This window comes from Pogona vitticeps, chromosome 1 (genome assembly GCF_051106095.1).
Source record: "Pogona vitticeps strain Pit_001003342236 chromosome 1, PviZW2.1, whole genome shotgun sequence".
NCBI lineage: Eukaryota > Metazoa > Chordata > Lepidosauria > Squamata > Agamidae > Pogona > Pogona vitticeps.
The window spans coordinates 143,629,248-143,647,993 of record NC_135783.1 but is presented as its reverse complement, the minus strand read 5'-3'; positions in this window follow the sequence as shown (position 1 = coordinate 143,647,993).

Sequence of the window (18,746 nt, the reverse complement as noted above, 5' to 3'; positions counted from 1 at the left end):
AAAGAACTCGATTAAAAAGAAGAAGACCACTTCTTTTCAAAAAGGCAAAATCTTAGTGCTTTAAAAGGCACCTTGTATGTCCTTAAAATAGTAATGATATAATAGATTCGTAATGACAATAATGCTAGTTGATGCAAAAATCTTTCAAGCATCTTACTTTAATGTCACTTTTGAAGCGTATGCAGAAGGCCAGAACAAGCACTGTGGAGAAGCTCAATGGAACACTGCAGGGAAACATTTCAGCTTTCAATGCCATTTAATTCCTCATTAGGCACTGAGCTCCATGGTGTCAGAGTTTAGCTTGGCTGGCAAAGTAATGGTAGAATATTCTGGGCAGTGTGTGTTATATTTTCTCTCTGTTTTCCAAACCACACTGCTCAAGCAACACTAGAGCAATGTTGAAGTGTACAGAAACATATCCACCCCTAATGCTATAGTTGCCTAGAAGCCAGTGTGGTGTGGTGGACAGAATGGCAGGCTAGGACTCAAAAGACCCGAGCTCAAATCCCCAGCCATGAAAACTCATTAGAAGGTGTGACGGACAGGTCAATAACACTCCTGTCCATCACAATAGAACCTTGATATATCAATCAATGGTTGAACAGAAGAGGCAGATCTAAGGATATATAAGAGAAATGGAAGACAGTTAAAGATCAGTTAGGGATATGAGTTAGAGTTAGGGACTTCAGTTAAGGATATTAGAAGCAGTTTAGGTGGTTAGGACCAGTCTTGTGTTAGAGAAGAATAGAGAGATAGAGAACAAGATAAGAAATGAATAAATACCTTGATTAACATGATTCTACCTAAGCACATATAAATGTTACCAAAGCACAGTTGATTGAATGAATAAAATAAGACCATCCATGAGTTACTTTACATGATTTACTTATAAACACTTAAATAAACATTTTTTTTACTGAATTAACACTGAGTTAAGGGTAATATTTGTTATAGTGAGGAATAACTCCTCTGGTGGGAGCGGAAAGGGTTGAAAAGTAAATGTCACGCCCGAAAGCGAACCTGGATTGTGTGGAAGAACAAACAGGGGAACTGGGGGTGTGTGACAGAAGGTGACAGTGGTAAATTACTCCATGAATGTCCCACTTGCCTTGGAAACCCTAGTAGGGTGGCTATAAATTGGGGTTATCTTGACAGAACATAACATATAACATAGTTCCCATGGGGAATTTTCCACTCTCTAGCTATGCTGTCTGGTAAGACTCATCATGTGAGCCATTTGGGTTGAGGCCCTAGCTCTCTGTTGTCCTGCTGAAATCAGCTGCAAGGATTTGGACCTAATGCCAAAGCGGCAAACGTTGAGGGGATTCTTTCCTTGAGAAGCCCCCTTTCTTCTGAAGAACCTCTTATTCCTGAGGAGACCAGTGCCACCTAGTGACTCAATAACCAAAATCCTTTTGATTAGCATAGTAAATCACATTAGAGTAGGCCCATTGGTTCAATGGGGATTTAAAAAATCAACTCCTTTGTAAGTTTTGTTGATTCAAATAAGCCTACTCTAACAACTTACTTTTGCATAGTAAAACACAGTTCGAGTAGGCCCATTTGAATCAATGAAATTCATGGAAGAGTTGACTCACCCAATCCCCATTGACTCAATGGGGCTTCTCTAGTATGATTTATTATACTAAGGAACGGGATTCTGGCCAATATATTATTGCAGGTAGCAGACTTCAATCGCTTAAAATTACTTGATTTTGATATGCACATCTTTTAGTACCCATGTCAATTTTCACGTTTCTAGGTTTTACAGTATTAAAGTTAGAACAAATACAGAAATATGTGCACGAAACCAACAAATATCTTACAGTATTATAGATTAATCTCGGTGAGTCTCCTCTGAATATGATTAAGTTTGGATCTAACCCAAATGATGTTTTAAGTACTTTCACGCCTTGGGAATCTCTGCTGAAAGGCAGAATAGATTTTCCCTGAAACAGGTAAATTAAAATAAAATAATCCTCTGAAAAATCCATTTACACTCCAGTCTACAGTAGACATGGGGACGAATTTTTAAAAAATGAATTGAGATATTCATTATTCGTCGCTTCATGGGTTCGTGGTTCGTGAGTCGTCAACTTTTGATGACTCACCATTTTGATGAGTTGTCTCCATCTCTAGTCTACAGCCTTATCTTGTGGTAGTAAATTCCGTAAGTTGTGTGTTTCTTGTGTATGAGATGCTTTCTTTTGTTAGTCCTGCATAATACTTCCTTTTAGGCCCTGTACTGCTAATTAGTTTATTGAGTGACCTAAAATATTACAGAAAATGGAACTGGTTTAAGGTTCTAGCATTAGGGAAAAAACTGAATTACTTTTCCTTCTCTCTCTGACTTCATTCCTGATAATATTGGCTTCTTTCATGCCCCCTTATTTGTCTTCCCTTCTTTTTAGCCTTCCTTCCCTAGTTAGTTAGTTAGTATATATAATATCATAATCAGGCATAATAAAAACCAAATAACAACAGACTAGAATAAACCGTGTCATAAACCCAGATGGCACAGCAAGACTGAGCAACATGACAGGGTGGGCAAGTTCAAAGGAAGTTGCCACCAAAAGCTTCTTGAAAGAAATGAAGCTCCAGCAACCTGCCTCATGTCTCATGTTTCACCTCTTGATGGCTGTCCTACTTTTTCAAGAAGTTCCTTGGCTTTTCTGACTGATTAAAAAGAACTGATTCAGAATCTCCTTTGGCACTTGCATCTTAACTACAGTATATTCTCAACACCGACAAAGGTGTAAATAAACAATTATCCCATATGGCAGTTTACTGTTTTTCATGGGATGTAACTGTTTTCCTGTTGTGGTCATCATCATTCTTGTTGTTGTTGCTGCTGCTGCTATTGTTTTACATATAGATCTGCATCCTATTGTATAAGCAGAAAGGCAATTGCATAAGCATCCCATTCCACTAAGATTGATTGGTCAACTGATTGTGCGATTGAAAACCTGCCAGGGCGGAGACGCTTACATTATTACACTTCCATTCCTCATTTAGTCAATAGGATACTGGCATAATTTCACCATTGGGCAAATGTACTGTTTCCTAATGTGTATGTACTTGTCTTTGTCCAGGGTTCTTATTATTGCTATTATTATTGCAAACTATTATTGCAGAGGCAGGTATTTTAGATTGTTTCATGGCTACATTGACTTTCCCTCTCGACTTTCCTTTCCCTTACTAATAAATCATTAACAGAATTCAGGTCTCCTGCTGTTGTTGCATTGTGTTATAAGTCCTCATGTTATCAAGGTATTAGTAATGTACTGAGGAGACAGTATCCATCATTCCATATCTAATTGCCTGACACACAATATTGAGCAGAAGTAGATGGAAGGATCCATATACCCAATCAACTTGCTGGCTTTCATGACATGTTAGACGGAAGCATTGAGTCCCTCTGGTATTGCAAAAAACTGAAATGCCCCTGAGTTGAGAAAGGCTACAATGTTCATTATTTTACAGAATGTTATTTGGTTGACTGGAGAAAGCAAATATTTTTGATTGCTCTCTGTCTATTTATGAATACACCTCTAGCCTGACTGGCTATTGAGATTAAACAAATTGTGCACATTTTCAAAGACATCTTGGCTGATGGTTTTCTGAACTGGACTAATGTTGGCAGGGATGAAAAATAGTCATTCGCCTTTAGTCATGGTTGCTTCCCCTATTTTCTTTGTGCCACAGCCTTGACCCAGCAGCACCTAAGAAAGACTCAAAGTCCCAAGAGACTCCCTGTTTAAGGTAGAATCCTCTGTGCCACCTCATAGACAAGCAAGGCCTTAGGACATAGCCTTATCCTCAACCTCAGTCTCTTTGCAATATTCTTCCACAGTGTTTCCTGTCCTTCAATATTCAGGAGTCTTCAAAGATAACTGTGGACACTTTGAGGAAAACACCAAGAATCTAGCAGGCACTTTTCAGTTCTGCACATTTTAAGCAATATTTAAGCACGTTTTAGCAATATTTTGCCTACATTAGCAAGGTGTGCTCTTTCCCCAGCTATATCTGCAAATGTGAAGATTCCACAGTAGAAAATGTATTCAGTGCATCAACAGTCTGAGACGTGTCAGCCAAGAGAAGCCTGTTGGCTTGGACTGAGGTTGGGTTCCTTGGGACTCTCCAGACATATGCAAGGATAGGGAGCTCATGCTCATGGAAATATTGGGGCGAGTCTAACCACATCCCATTCATGAGCTATTTCTGGTACAGGACTATAGGTTTGTACTCAAATATGTTCCAGAGAACCAAAATGCCAGGCTTAAGCTTGTCCCTTCTTTTGTATGTCTTTGGGTGCATCCAACCCCTCCTATGAGTGCAAACCATCCAGGGGAGGATGTGTCAGGAATTTCAACTGAACTCATCCTTTCCATGAAGTTTATCAAGGAGAATACAAACTCAGTGTGCGAAATTTCCAGATCTAATATAAAACAAATTGTCTCATATAGAAGCCTAATTTCACGTAACACAACACTTATTGTATCTCTCTCTTTAAAAAAGAAAGAGGTCATCGGTTCTGTTTTGTTAGCAAGCCTAAACTTAGAGACACAAATTAATATGAGAAAATCTAACCACCGTACATTATCCACCCCTCTCAACCCCATCAAACATTTCAGAGCCCACGGTCACTGCGAAGAAGCACCCACTGCAGATGCTTTCGTTATTTTGCGTCAATATGTTCAATCAATGCTTCCAGTCTCTAGGCTATGACTACATAATCAATACCCAAGACTAAACAGATTGGCTTCCTCAGAAATGAGCAGGCTAGTGGCATAACATCTCGTTACTCATTTTGAGTACATCATTCTGGCAAGCCCAGAAGCCAGACATCTATTGGCTGATTTTCAGCAGCATTGGGGGCTCTAGTTTTCCCATTCTTAATGATGTGCTTATGATGTGTATTAGGCCAGATGCGGCCCTAGTTGTTTTGAGACAGCCCGTCGTTGCAGCTTTGTCAGGTCTAACATTCTCAGAGAAGCAAATTACATACAACATCCTTTCAATACAGAAGGTGTGACCAGCCCAAGCTAGCTAATCACCTTTAACCTCCCCTTTCTGTTTCCTTGGGCTTGCTTTAAGCCCAAATCATAAGAGCCAAGCGGGTTTTAACTTGAAACATAAAATTATGTTCTTTATTTTAAAAGCATAATGTTACAAGGCACATTCTTAAGTCTGAAGTTACAAGAGAAGAGCCTCGTGGCGCAGTGGTTAAAACGCTGTACTGCAGCTAAAACTGTGCTCACGACCTGGGGTTCAAATCCCAGGTAGCCGGCTCAAGGTTGACTCAGCCTTCCATCCTTCCGAGGTCGGTAAAATGAGTACCCAGCTTGCTGGGGGGGCAATGTATAGCCTGTATAATTAAATTGTAAACCACCCGGAGAGTGCTTGTAGCGCTATGGGGCGGTATATAAGTCCATAGCTCTCTCTGTTACAAAGTGATTATATTACACAGCTCCCTGGGAAACCCAACCTTCTGACCTTAGATACTGTCTAACTCCTCTTCTCCCACCTCCTCTCCTTCTTATAGCACCCTCTGGCATCTCTTGATTGTCTCTCCTTTCTGATATCTTCCAGCCAATCACTTTCTTCCTGTTGTCACTAGGTAGAATATTTGAGAGTTCCATCAGCACTAATACTGCACCGTCCAAAGTTACTGTTTGTAAATATTTTTGTATTTGTTTATGTATTGATGTATTTATTTATTATTTTTATACTGCATCATCTAATGGCCTTGCCACTACTCTAGGTCGTTTTCAGCATTTTTAAATTTTGGCATCAATGTATTTGCAGCTTCACACATCATGCTACATTTCTACACAGAATTGGTTCTGCTCAGCTGCTTTGTACGCAGCCCAGTGGTTATGACGATACAGGCAGCTGCGCTGAGATGCACTGATATCATACACTTCTAGACTGGTGTGACATTTTGGTAGTCTTGGCATGGTGACACAACACATCTGTCCCTGTGACCTGTACATTTATCAATTGGTACCATCATTCACAAGTCCTGGCTGTAAGATCTGAGAGATACTGCAGGAAAGAGAGAGAGATTATCTCAGCATAAGATCTTCCTCTGAAAGAGGACTGACTTGGGGGCTGAAGTATTCCCAGCATCCTTCCACAGTCTTTCCTGAGAGGGGTGGGGAGGAAGAGTGTTAATCCATAATCACAGTTTCAAAGTTCATTCCAGTTGCCTCATCTCTCTGACTGCAAGAATGTAATCTTAACCTCCCAATGTTTTTTTTTTATTGTACAGAGCACAGTGCTCCATTCCACCAGGTTACAACAGTGCTCTCTTTGTACTCTCTCTATGGAAAATAAATCAGTTCGTGTCTGTCATTTCCATTTTTATCAAATCATAAATGCCTACTTTTCCAGCCTTTTCCTGCATCTGGAAGACTGTTCAGAGAATATTTACAAATACATTTTTGATGCCTGGCCACATACCCAGATCTCTACATTTTATCCATAAATGCAGATCTGCTGCTGTGGAATTGACGAAGTGTGAGCAGCATATATCAGTCTCTCCCTCTCTCCATCCTTCCCTCCCTCTTTCCCCCACTCTCTCTTTCACACACAAACACAGATTGCAACCATCTTACTTTTTGTAACTCTGTCCTTGACCTGTACAACCTCCTTGCTTTTATTTTTCAAATGAGGGGAGCCATGACTACTTGTGTCCATGTGTGTTTTTCAAATTGCACATATGCGTATGACCAAATTGCTAAAATTCTCACTGGGATCATAGGTCACAAACTCTCCTCCATCCCTAACACTTCTCTCTTCTGCTCTCTTTTTTTAAAAAAAGTGTTGCCAAGTGAAATAGGCCTGATTTGATATAACAACTTCTGAAATTGCAATGTTTATATAATGTAGTGCTATATTGGAAAAGAGCACTGGACTGAAACATCTCTGTACACTTTTTTTAAATGTACATATTCTTGTATGTGCACTGTTCAGTTGTGTGCCTTTTCATCACTCCCCAATATCTATGGATTTCTGAATGCAAACGGTATCCAATCTATGCCCATTTCAGGATGGTACAAACACTGGAAAACCAGCAAAAGAAAGCAAAAGAAAAGACACAAGCAACAACAATTATCAGCAACTCTGTTAGGGAAAAATTCTTTGCAGAACTCTATAGTCTTCCACTTTTCAAAGCTCAACCTGCTAAAGAAGCCTGCCTGTACTAAAAGCAGAGATTGGGCAACATTATTTCCCCTCCCTCCCCTGCTACTGGAATATGAAACAACCACTGTAGAAGGAAGGGAGCTGCCCAACATGGATCATTCAGTTACTCCCCAGAAGAATCCCCCATTTAAGGATCATTGAAATGTTGTAAGCTTTTGTGACATGCTGGTCTTGTCAGCCACTTTTAGCACATTTGTGCAAAGGCTAGTAAAAGGAACAATCTGTATAGGCAGATTATATAGATTATCATGTTTTCCATCAATATTTCTCAGGTGTTGTCCATGTAGTGGTTTACTTTTCCAAGTGTTTAATTTATTTTCAAATTATTGTTTCTTATTTTGAACCTTTGTTTCTGTTGTTTTCAAAATATTCTCCATTTTCACTGCCTTAAATATTTTTTCTCTGCTTCTACTGATATAATCATTTTTTGTTTGTTTGTTTGTTCAGTCGTTTAGTTGTGTCCAACTCTTCGTGACCCCATGGACCAGAGCACACCAGGCCCTCCTATCCTCCACCGCCTCCCGGAGTTGTGTCAAATTCATGTTGGTTGTTTCGATGACACTGTCCAACCATCTCATCCTCGGTCGTCCCCTTCTCCTCTTGCCTTCACACTTTCCCAACATCAAAGTCTTTTCCAAGGAGTCTTCTCTTCTCATGAGATGGCCAAAGTACTGGAGCCTCAGCTTCAGGATCTGTCCTTCCAATGAGCACTCGGGGTTGATTTCCTTTAGAATTGATAGGTTTGTTCTCTTTGCAGTCCAGGGAACTCTCAGGAGTCTCCTCCAGCACCACAATTCAAAGGCATCAATTCTTCGGCGGTCAGCTTTCTTTATGGTCCAGCTCTCACTTCCATACATCACGACAGGAAAAACCATAGCTTTGACTATTCGGACTTTTGTTGGCAAGGTGATGTCTCTGCTTTTTAAGATGCTTTCAAGGTTTGTCATTGCTTTCCTCCCAAGAAGCAGGCGTCTTTTAATTTCGTGGCTGCTGTCTCCATCTGCAGTGATCATGGAGCCCAAGAAAGTAAAATCTGTCACTGCCTCCATATCTTCCCCTTCTATTTCCCAGGAGGTGATGGGACCAGTGGCCATGATCTTAGTTTTTTTGATGTTGAGTTTCAGACCGTTTTTTGCACTCTCGTCTTTCACTCTCATTACAAGGTTCTTTAGTTCCTCCTCACTTTCCGCCATCAGAGTGGTATCATCTGCATATCGGAGGTTGTTGATATTTCTTCCTGCAATCTTAATTCCAGCTTGGGATTCCTCCAGTCCAGTCTTCCGCATGATGTATTCTGCATATAAGTTAAATAAGCAGGGTGACAGTATACAGCCTTGTCGTACTCCTTTCCCAATTTTGAACCAATCCGTTGTTCCATATCCAGTTGTAACTGTTGCTTCCTGTCCTACATATAGGTTTCTCAGGAGATGGATAAGGTGGTCAGGCACGCCCATTTCTTTTAGGACTTGCCATAGTTTGCTGTGGTCCACACAGTCAAAGGCTTTTGCATAGTCAATGAAGCAGAAGTAGATGTTTTTCTGGAACTCTCTGGCTTTCTCCATAATCCAGAGCATGTTGGCAATTTGGTCTCAAGTTCCTCTGCCCCTTCGGAATCCAGCTTGTACTTCTGGGAGTTCTTGGTCCACATACTGCTGAAGCCTACCTTGTATGATTTTGAGCATAACCTTGCTGGCGTGTGAGATGAGTGCAATTGTCCGGTAGTTGGAGCATTCTTTGGCACTGCCCTTCTTTGGTATTGGGATGTAGACTGATCTTTTCCAGTCCTCTGGCCACTGTTGAGTTTTCCAAACTTGTTGGCATATTGAATGTAGCACCTTAACAGCATCATCCTTTAAGATTTTAAATAGTTCAACTGGAATGCCATCACCTCCACTGGCCTTGTTGTTAGCCAGGCTTTCTAAGGCCCACTTGACTTCACTCTCCAGGATGTCTGGCTCTAGGTCAGCAACTATATCGTCTGGGTTGTCCGGGATATCCAAAACTTTCTGATATAATTCCTCTGTGTATTCTTGCCACCTCTTCTTGATGTCTTCTGCTTCTGTGAGGTCCCTTCAATTTTTGTCTTCTGTGAGGTCCCTTCCATTTTTGTCTCTGGTTTTTCCTTTTCTGTTATTTTCCTCTATTTCTTTGCATTGTTCATTTAAGAAGGCCCTCTTGTCTCTCCTTGCTATTCTTTGGAAGTCTGCATTCAATTTTCTGTAACTTTCCCTATCTCCCCTGCATTTTGTTTCCCTTCTCTTTTCTGCTATTTGTAAGGCCTCGCTGGACAGCCACTTTGCTTTCTTGCATTTAATCATTATTGATATATTGATATAATCATTTAGACTTCTTTTTTTCCTCCTCTGCTACCTGCTGTATTTAGGGTAATCCACAGCCCCCAGTTTTTTTGTGGTAAATATAATCTGTACACATCACTTTTTGGATGTAGCACGTGATGCATGTTGATGAGTTTCATGCTTTTTTTTTGGTCCAATCTATTATTTCAGCTGGATATCTAATTATTGGAACTGCCCATGTGCTTATGGCATTGATTGTATTTCCACCATTTAATTTTAAGATTTTCCACACTCTTTTGATATATCCCCTTTCTGACAGTTCTTTAACTTTTGTGTGCACAATGTTATCTGCTTCTAGTATTCCAAGATATTTATAATTTTCATCACTTGATAGTGATTTTATAATATTGCCATTTTTAAAACTCTGTTCCATCTAGGTTTTGGATCTTGGCACAGTGTATAGACAGATCTGCACATCTGTCAATTCCAAATTTCATTTATTCAAATTTCATATCTTCACTGAACATTTGCACTGTGATTAGCTGTGATTCTATCTCTGTGGACCATTTTGCATATAGTTTTAGGTGGTCTATGTATAACAGATGATTGATTTTTCCTTCTTGTCCATTATTATTATTATTATTATTATTATTATTATTATTATTATTATTATTATTATTATTATTATTATTATTATTATTATTATTATTATTATTATTATTATTATTATTATTATTATTATTATCGTTGTTGTTGTTGTTGTTGTTGTTGTTGTCGTCGTCATCGTCATCGTTGTTGTTGTTGTTAAACTCCAGGCACAGTCAGAATTATAAAAACATTGACTGGTATTATATAACAGACACAATTGTAACCAAAAACCTAAGTATTTGTTAAATATCGGCACAATATGTATTGTTGTTGTTTAGTTGTTAAGTCGTGTCCAGCTCTTCATAACCCCATGGACCAGAGCACGCCAGGCCCTCCTATCTTCCACTGCCTCCCGGAGTTGGGTCAAATACTGTTCCTAATATTGCAGTTTTTTGTACCTCTGATGGTGTGATTTCTGAGATCTGCAACTGCTTATGGTACTGTGTAAAATTTCTTGATATTGATCCCAAAGCTCCAATGACCACGGGGACCACTGAAGTGTATTTCTTCCAGAGGCTAGATGTTTTGATTGCCAGGTCTCTGTACTTGGTTAGATTTTCCAGTTCTTTATTTTCAACTCTGGCATCCCCTGGAATTGCAATGTCAATGATCCAGACATTTTTTTCATTCTATTACTACTATGTCTGGTGTGTTATATTCAAGGTATCTGTCCATTTGGATCCAGCAATCCCACAAGATCTCGACCACCTCATTTTCTGACACTTTATCTACCTGATGTTTCCACAGATTTTTAGAGGCTGGCAAGTTATATTTTTTGCATAATGACCAGTGTACTAACTTTGCCACTCTATCATTTCTAACTTTGTAATCTGTGTACTCTTTGGACATTCACAGATGAGTTGTTATTATTATTAAAGAGTGTTGCAACAGGAAGTCAGCCAGAGTGAGGAGGCTGATACTTTAACTGTTTTGATTTGCCAAATCAAATCAATCCTATCCTTTCAGATGAGTTTCATCCATCTTAAGAAAAAGTGTGTAAAATACTATATATATAGGCAACCTTCATTCTCAAGAGACTATGGTAATGTGCTCTGAATAGAGAGGTCTTAGAACAGCGTCTAGAGTGGCTGAGAAGGCCAATTCGAGAATGGCAATCCCTTTCACACTGAAAACAAATACAATCTGTTCCCTGTCCAGCTCCCTGATTCTGCCGCTTTTGTGACTTCCTCTTTGCCTCAGCCTGCTGGGCAAGGGTCTCTTCAAATTGAGAGAGGCCATGATGCAACGCCTGCCTCCAGGCTGACCGCTCAGAAGTCAAGGTTTCCCATCTGTTGAGGTCCATTCCTAAGGCCTTCAGATCCCGCTTGCAGATATCCTTGTATCACAGCTGTGGTCTCCCTCTGGAGCACTTTCCCTGCACTAATTCTCCATACAGGAGATCTTTTGGAATCTGACTGTCAGCCATTCTCACAACATGCCCGAGCCAATGTAGACATTGCTGTTTCAGTAATGTATAGATGCAAAAAATTCCAGCTTGTTCTGGGACTACTCTATTTGGAACTTTGTCCTGCCAGATGATACCAAAAATGCGTGGGAGAAAACGCATATGGAACATGTTCAACTTCTTCTCCTGCCATGCACAAAGGGTCCAGGACTCACTGCTGGTCAATGACCATAATAAAGATTGAATGAATGAATCACTGCTGTACTCAGGACATAGGCTCTATAAACCTGGATCTTGGTATATGGTGTCAGCTTCTTATTAAGCCATACTCTCTTTGAGAGTCTGGAGAACATGGTAGCTGTTTTGCCAATGTGTTTATCCAACTCAGCATCTAGAGAGAGGGTGTCAGAGATTGTTGACCCAAGTTATACAATATAAAAATTGAGCATCTGAAATCTCAGTATAAAAATATAAAAATAGAGCAGCTGAAATGTTTATCTGTGGATGGCAATTGAAAACTTCCGCCTTCTGTCCCATGGCTCCCCTACAGTGGAAGGGATTATATAGGAGTTGAAAAAGCCACATAAATAATTTCTTTATTTCAGGTGTCAATTAAGCACATATCTGTTTCCATAAGCTTTCAGGAAATAACATATTTACTAATTATGTACATTGCTTTTATTGTATTTTACCAGACACTTGGAATTTGGAGTTTGAAAGATTTGTAGTCTGTATTTTTTTGATCTATAATTTCAGTTGCATATTTCAATGTTTAGTCTTATCCAGCCTGAACCTTTATGAGATGGGTGAATATAACTTGAATTAGCAGCAGCATTACGTCTATCACTGTATGATTCAGTAATTTGACCAAATGTAAATTATTTGGTTTATGGACACCTCATGTGATTTTTCAGTTATCAGACTTCACTCATTTTGGTTCAACTTCTAATTATTAGGATAAAGTGAACACCAGCTGACACTTATAGTGACAGAATTAACTTTAATAGTATAAATGAATCAACATGAAGGACTGTCCTTCACTGTACTAGCTAGCAGTGCTTGACAATAGCCATTATGATGTCAGAGAATGATCTATTATGTCAGATCATTCTCTAACATACCAAGTAATTAAAGAACAAATTATTTTCAGTGAACAAGAGAATGAGGAAATGTATAATGATTAGATGTTGTGTCTCTTCTTGGAAAGTAGGAGGGAATCAAGGGATCTCCGGTCCATCCACAGTACCTGCAAAATCAGGCAACTCCTTAGGGCTCATAGTTGAAGAGTTCAACCTGGCAGACCAAACCAAGATAAATCTTTTATCTATTTATATTCCAGAACATCCAAAATGAATGTGAAGCATAGGTTGAGGATTGCAGTACTGACATGAGCGGCATGCTTCCAGCAAGGTTAAGGTAGCCATGTATCCTACTTTACAGACAACAGCCCTTTATTTGAGAGACTCTTCAGTCCAGCTCCAATTTAAAGATAAGGGGAAGGAAAGCCCAGCCTTTGAACTGAAAAATTCTGACTTGGACAACAGCTTGAGCAGGAATATAGGTCACCTGCTCATGGAGCTTCTCATTCTGGTAGGATACACTGTATCTCTATGAGAAGTAATTCTTTCTAATTCTGATGTTATGGCTTGAAAAGATGCAAAAGTTAGGAAGAAGAGTTGGGGAATCAGTAGGGGAATATTGGAAGGAGATGTCATTTTGGTTGCAGAGAATTCTTTGAATCTTGACTATTTCAGTATCTTTTTGGAGATACTTAGAAATCGATTAATCTTTTTGTCTTCGTAAGAAAAAAAGCTGAAATCCCATAACAGGCTGCAACAAGAATAAGACCACTGAATCAGTGGGGAGTTGGTGAATCAACTCCTCCATAAGTTCCATTGATTCAATGGGCCTACTGTAGTTGCAGTTCACTGCTGGATTTCAGCCATATTCTGTTCCACGTGCTTAGAACAACGGGAAGGTTATTAAGTTGCTCCTACCCTATCCCACAAGTATCTCTAGTGGTTTCTACAATATCTTTTCCGTGCCTTCTCTGTCTAAATGAAACTTTGCAAACTTAACAGTTTGGGTTAATCCATTTGCAACAGATGGCTGACTACAAATAGGTTCCCTCTGATCTAGAAACAGTTGATAGAAAAGGTACATACAGTATCAGAAGATGTTATTTCAGATATTGCCTTGTTTAAATGTCTAGTATTTGAAAGGTTGTTTAAAAAAATATTAATCATTTCATCATACTTCAATTTTACAGTGTACACAAAGACATTAAAGCCGGAAACATAAAGCCCCATTGTTTATAAATTCAGTCAATAACGAGAATAGTCAACCTGGGGTGGAGAAATGAACAAACCAAAACAGATCTATTAATGTCTTTAGGCCAAAAGATCCTGTTCCCCAAGGAAATTAACAGAATGAATTACTGTAATAATGATTGTCTCTGGCTAAATAGAGTGTAATGGATACACTGAACTTTGATTTATGAGTCCATTGAGTTCCTCTAGGGAGCAACACCTTTAGTCTGTGCTGGTGGGAAAGAAGGGGATAAAATCACTGACTCAAGCATGTGCCAGTTTCCCAAGGTGGAGAGGATTGATTGAGCCAGATCCTGGCACTAATAAAAGGCTCTCGGCATTAAAATACCTTTAAAAACCCTTCGGGAAAGGAAGGTACTGTGAAACAAAGTACATAATTAGCACACTGGTAAATATTTCAGGAAGAAGGCAATAATTAATGCCTTCACAGAAACCAAATTGATGTGTTTGACTTTTAATAAATGTCTTGGTATCCAGAAGTTTTTTTTTCCTCTCAGTCATTGAAACACTCTGTTTTATACTGTATCAAAACCACTCCAAAATACCTGGGACCAATTTGGAACCATGAGATGTAGGACATCAGAGGGATACAAAAAACTGATTGAGAGATCAAACTGATGGGAGAGACCTAGAGACAGCTAGCATAATGTGAGAGTACCATGCGGGTGCTTGGAGAAACATTGTTTTAGACTCTGTAGGCCCCCTGCTCCCATATTCTGGTAGGTGCAAGGGGCAGTGTGAGATGCTAAAGAGTGGAGGAAGGAAAATGGAGCAGCCCACCAGTGGAACAGGGAAGAAGAGGGACAACTTCTGCCGCAGGAGAGAGTAGCTTCATCACTGATTGACTTCTGGGTTATGAAAATGTCCCCAAGGCCTGTTGTGGGTGGTGGGTGGGCATGTACAGGGGTGGGAGATTTTAAATTGTTTTCATTTTGGGTCCTTTCAGGAGGCTCTTGTTTTGTTTTCAGGTACTTTCAGGTGTCAGTCTTTCCATAAACCCAAAACAGCCTTAATCTTTCACGTTCTTCCATTTTTTAAAAAATTACTCATCCATAAATTCATTTTTGGTTTCCCATTCATTCTTTTGGGGCTGCAACAAATTAAGCCATTTGGAACCCTCAATTCTATTAAAAGCAAAAATAAAAATAAAGCAAAAGTCACTGAGAACAGTACATGACCAAATATATTAATCATCCACAGACCTATGCAGGCACTAACAGTATTTTTAAAGTTCAGATTTACCATCATATTGCCATCCTCATTATTCCCATGAATTCATCGGCATGAAACTGTACAGAGGAGAAAGAGAAATCATTCATCATTATTATCATAATCAAAAGATAAAGTAGACTCACTCTCTATGGGCAATATAATCAAGCCGTCTCAACTGAAAGCCCCAAAATAGAATATAAAATCAATGAAATAAAAAAGGCCAAAAACAAAAGCAGGGGATCCAAATAATCCAGAAAGTAAGCTGGAAGTGGAGGAACAACAGCAAGATAATAACCATTTTTATTTATTAAAATAGCGAGGGAGATTCGCCTGGCGCCAGCGCTGATGACATTTCAGTGCCAGGTCAAAACCTTCCTGTTCCAGAAGGCTTTTAATTGAAAGAATATCAACTGTGGGTCCCGATGGCAATTTTTAGAGTATATATCTTAATTGTATTTTAATTGTTTGATCTTTTTATTGTATTTTAATTTTTGTAAGCTTCCCAGAGACCCCTGGGTAGAGGGGTCAGCTTCAAGGTGATGGTGTCAACTTATAAAGCTCTAAATGGTTTAGGACCTCAATGCCTGACAGAACACTTCTTCCCAACAAGATCTGTCTGTCCCATTCGATCTTCCCAGGCCGAGTGGTTGAGGATTTTGACCCTGAGAGAGGCCTGGAAAGAGAGAACTAGAAACCGGGCCTTCTCAGCAGTTACTACTAATTCTGGAACAAGCTCCCACCCGAAATCTGCCTGGCCCCTTCACTGAGAATTTTTAAGCCACTGTTTAAAATGTGGCTTTTCGGGCAAGCCTTCCCAGACCTTACAACACCTAATTACAGTGAGTGGTCTCAACATTCATACTACCAATCCTGCTGTCTTACTCTGTACTATATTATTTTATATTTTAACTATTTTATTTATATTGTTGGTTGTTTTATTTTGTATTATTATGTTCATTGTTGGTATACTCTATGTTTTATTTGTCTAACATGTAAACTGCCCAGAGTGGCCTAGTAGCCAGATGGGTGATATAGAAACTGAATGAATGAATGAATGAATGAATGAATGAATGAATGAATGAATGAATGAATGAATGCGTGCATGTTTGGGTTTGAGCCCCAAATCTGAGTCTGAGTCTTTGGTATCAAGTCTCGAGTCCCAAGCCCCAAGTCCAAGTCCCTATTAAAAACAAGCTTTCCACACACACCCCTAGAAAAAAAAATGGAGTCGGTGGGTTTCAAGTTGCAAATTGAGTTCAAGTTATTTTTTTAAAAAAAAAAACTCAAGTTGAGTCGATGTGACTTAAGTCTGACTTGACAGTGAGTCCTGTAACTCCAGTCCTTGCTCCTGGTGTATAAATATGGAGCTTTTAGTGGATAGTTGAATCTTTTGAATGAGATATGTGACCGAAAATGAAGTGAAAAGAGGTACCTGTAGAGTTAAAGTCCTGAGTGAGGTTGCAGAGAAGACAGTGAGCAGAACTCCTGCAAGTTAGACTATTGTGTCTATTGGAATATTAAGCCCTTGATACCTTTGTTTGTAACATTCTGCCTCTTTATAGCATTATCAATAGCATGATTTTATTTTTAGCCAGATAGTAACTTCTTTCTGCCACACTTTGTAGGGATGAGATTTCATCTTTCTGCACTTTATTATCAGGAGTCCAGCACTCTGCTGCACTTTGTCATCAGTACATGAAGGACCAAGTAAGACAGCTATGTTGTTCATCTGCGGTGCGTTTCATTTGACTGCTCTCCCCATCTCATTTTCCCTATCTCTTTTCCTCATCATAGGAGTGGGTCAGGGATAGAGGTAAACATGGTGTCCATTTTGCAGTAGTTGTGGGCTGAAGGATATATGATCCTGGGATTGAGCAGGCAGAAGGAGAAGAGGGGCGACAACTCTAAGAACTCTCCTCTCTTCTGGTCACACATGCCTTCATCCAACAAGTTTTTGTTTGTCCCATCAGCTTGCCTGCTGGCATTATGGCAGAGTCTTTTAACACAATATCAGTCAACACCAAGGCATGGATCAGCCATTGCTTAACTGTGAATGAAGGTGTTTTTCTTGATGTATCTTAACAAAGCCCAGAGGGGCAGAGAGGCACTGATATGTCTCCGTCAGGCAATGCTCTACAGCATCATCATAGGCCAGGTGACTGGGGACCTGATCTTCTGTGAAAGTTTATTTTCTTTTTTTTTCTTTTATGAGACCTGCTAGATCAAATACTAGTCTAGAATATTAGTACCTAGTGGTAGTCTTGAGAAACAGATGAGTGTACTTATGCCACCACAGACCCACAGCCTTGTGTAAATGGGTGAGGAGATCTCAAGCATGAAAGAAACGAGGAACTATGACCCCACTCTTTCCTCTTGCTCACAGTGGCATTTGAGATAACCATGATGTCCTTCTCGATCATCACATGTTTTGCAGTGGCAGGTACACTAATACGATCCTTCCATTTCAAACTCCATGGTGCATTCCAGAACAAGGCAGGTTTCCCTAATATGTGAATATGAAATGTAAAGTAAGTGCAATTTGGAGGTAAATTTGTTTGCTGTTTATGATGTAGGCTGAGATCAGCATCACAAGATCTAGAGACATGCATAATGTAGCTCATCTCTTTGTCCTAGTCTGGTACAAAGGCTGGAAAGTTTAATTTTCTCGACTATGGTATGCAGAACCCCAATGACCATGCTGGCTGGGGGAATCTGGAGGTTGTAGTTCAAAAAGTTATCTTTTCTAGGTGCTAGTGTGGAGGGTGTAAAGTGCCTACCTTAATAAGGTGGTCCAGAAAAGGATCCACCCACCCCAGTCATATGGTGCCTTCCGCCTGGACCCTCTTCTCTGTCTTGTGCTGCACCGTATGTTTTGCCATCCCCTCAGAGAAGAATCACAATGGTAACAGCGATGGGAGGCAGGCATTGGTGGTTTCTGACAAAGCTTTCTTTAACATACAAAGAGCTGTCAGTACCTAGTGAACTGGCAGCCTGTTGCTCCGTTCTGAAGCCTCTATGTTTCCCCCAAGGCTCCACATTACCAGAATTAGCTCATAGCCACTGGCCTGCACTTGCTGAGCCCATTTTTTAAAGAGCTGGAATTATTAATTTGAATGCAACGATGGAGGTAAAGAAATCTATTTCGGGGGTGGCTTCTTATCTGAGGATAAATGCTTCATTAATCTTAGACATATCATGCTAAGAATATTATTGAAGTTAGACAGAATGATGAGTAACAATTGAGGAAGCACAGATTGGGATAGGCAAGAATACATTTGCTCATTACTTTTCTCTGCATATCATACAAAGAATTTATTATTCCTGAGGCTGCAGGCTGGAGCCTGCTGGTCCTCCCACCATTCCACCGCTTTCTATGAAATGAATGCAAGGCAGAAACACTGTTGCCTCTTAGCAGGTGTGCACCTGGGTTTCTTTAGCAATCTTTGAAGGTAAAGATAAAATGAAGAGTCTTACTTTCTTCCCTCCCCTCCATTGCAGGGACCATCAGCAGTGAATTCAGGTAGAACTGACATGGAAGGATTTCCATTTTTTTTTAATGTGTCCAGTGTAATATGTAGGTACTTTTGATCATTAGCATTTTATTGAGCGTTTATGGCAGCTTATGAGATGAACAATTAAGTATAG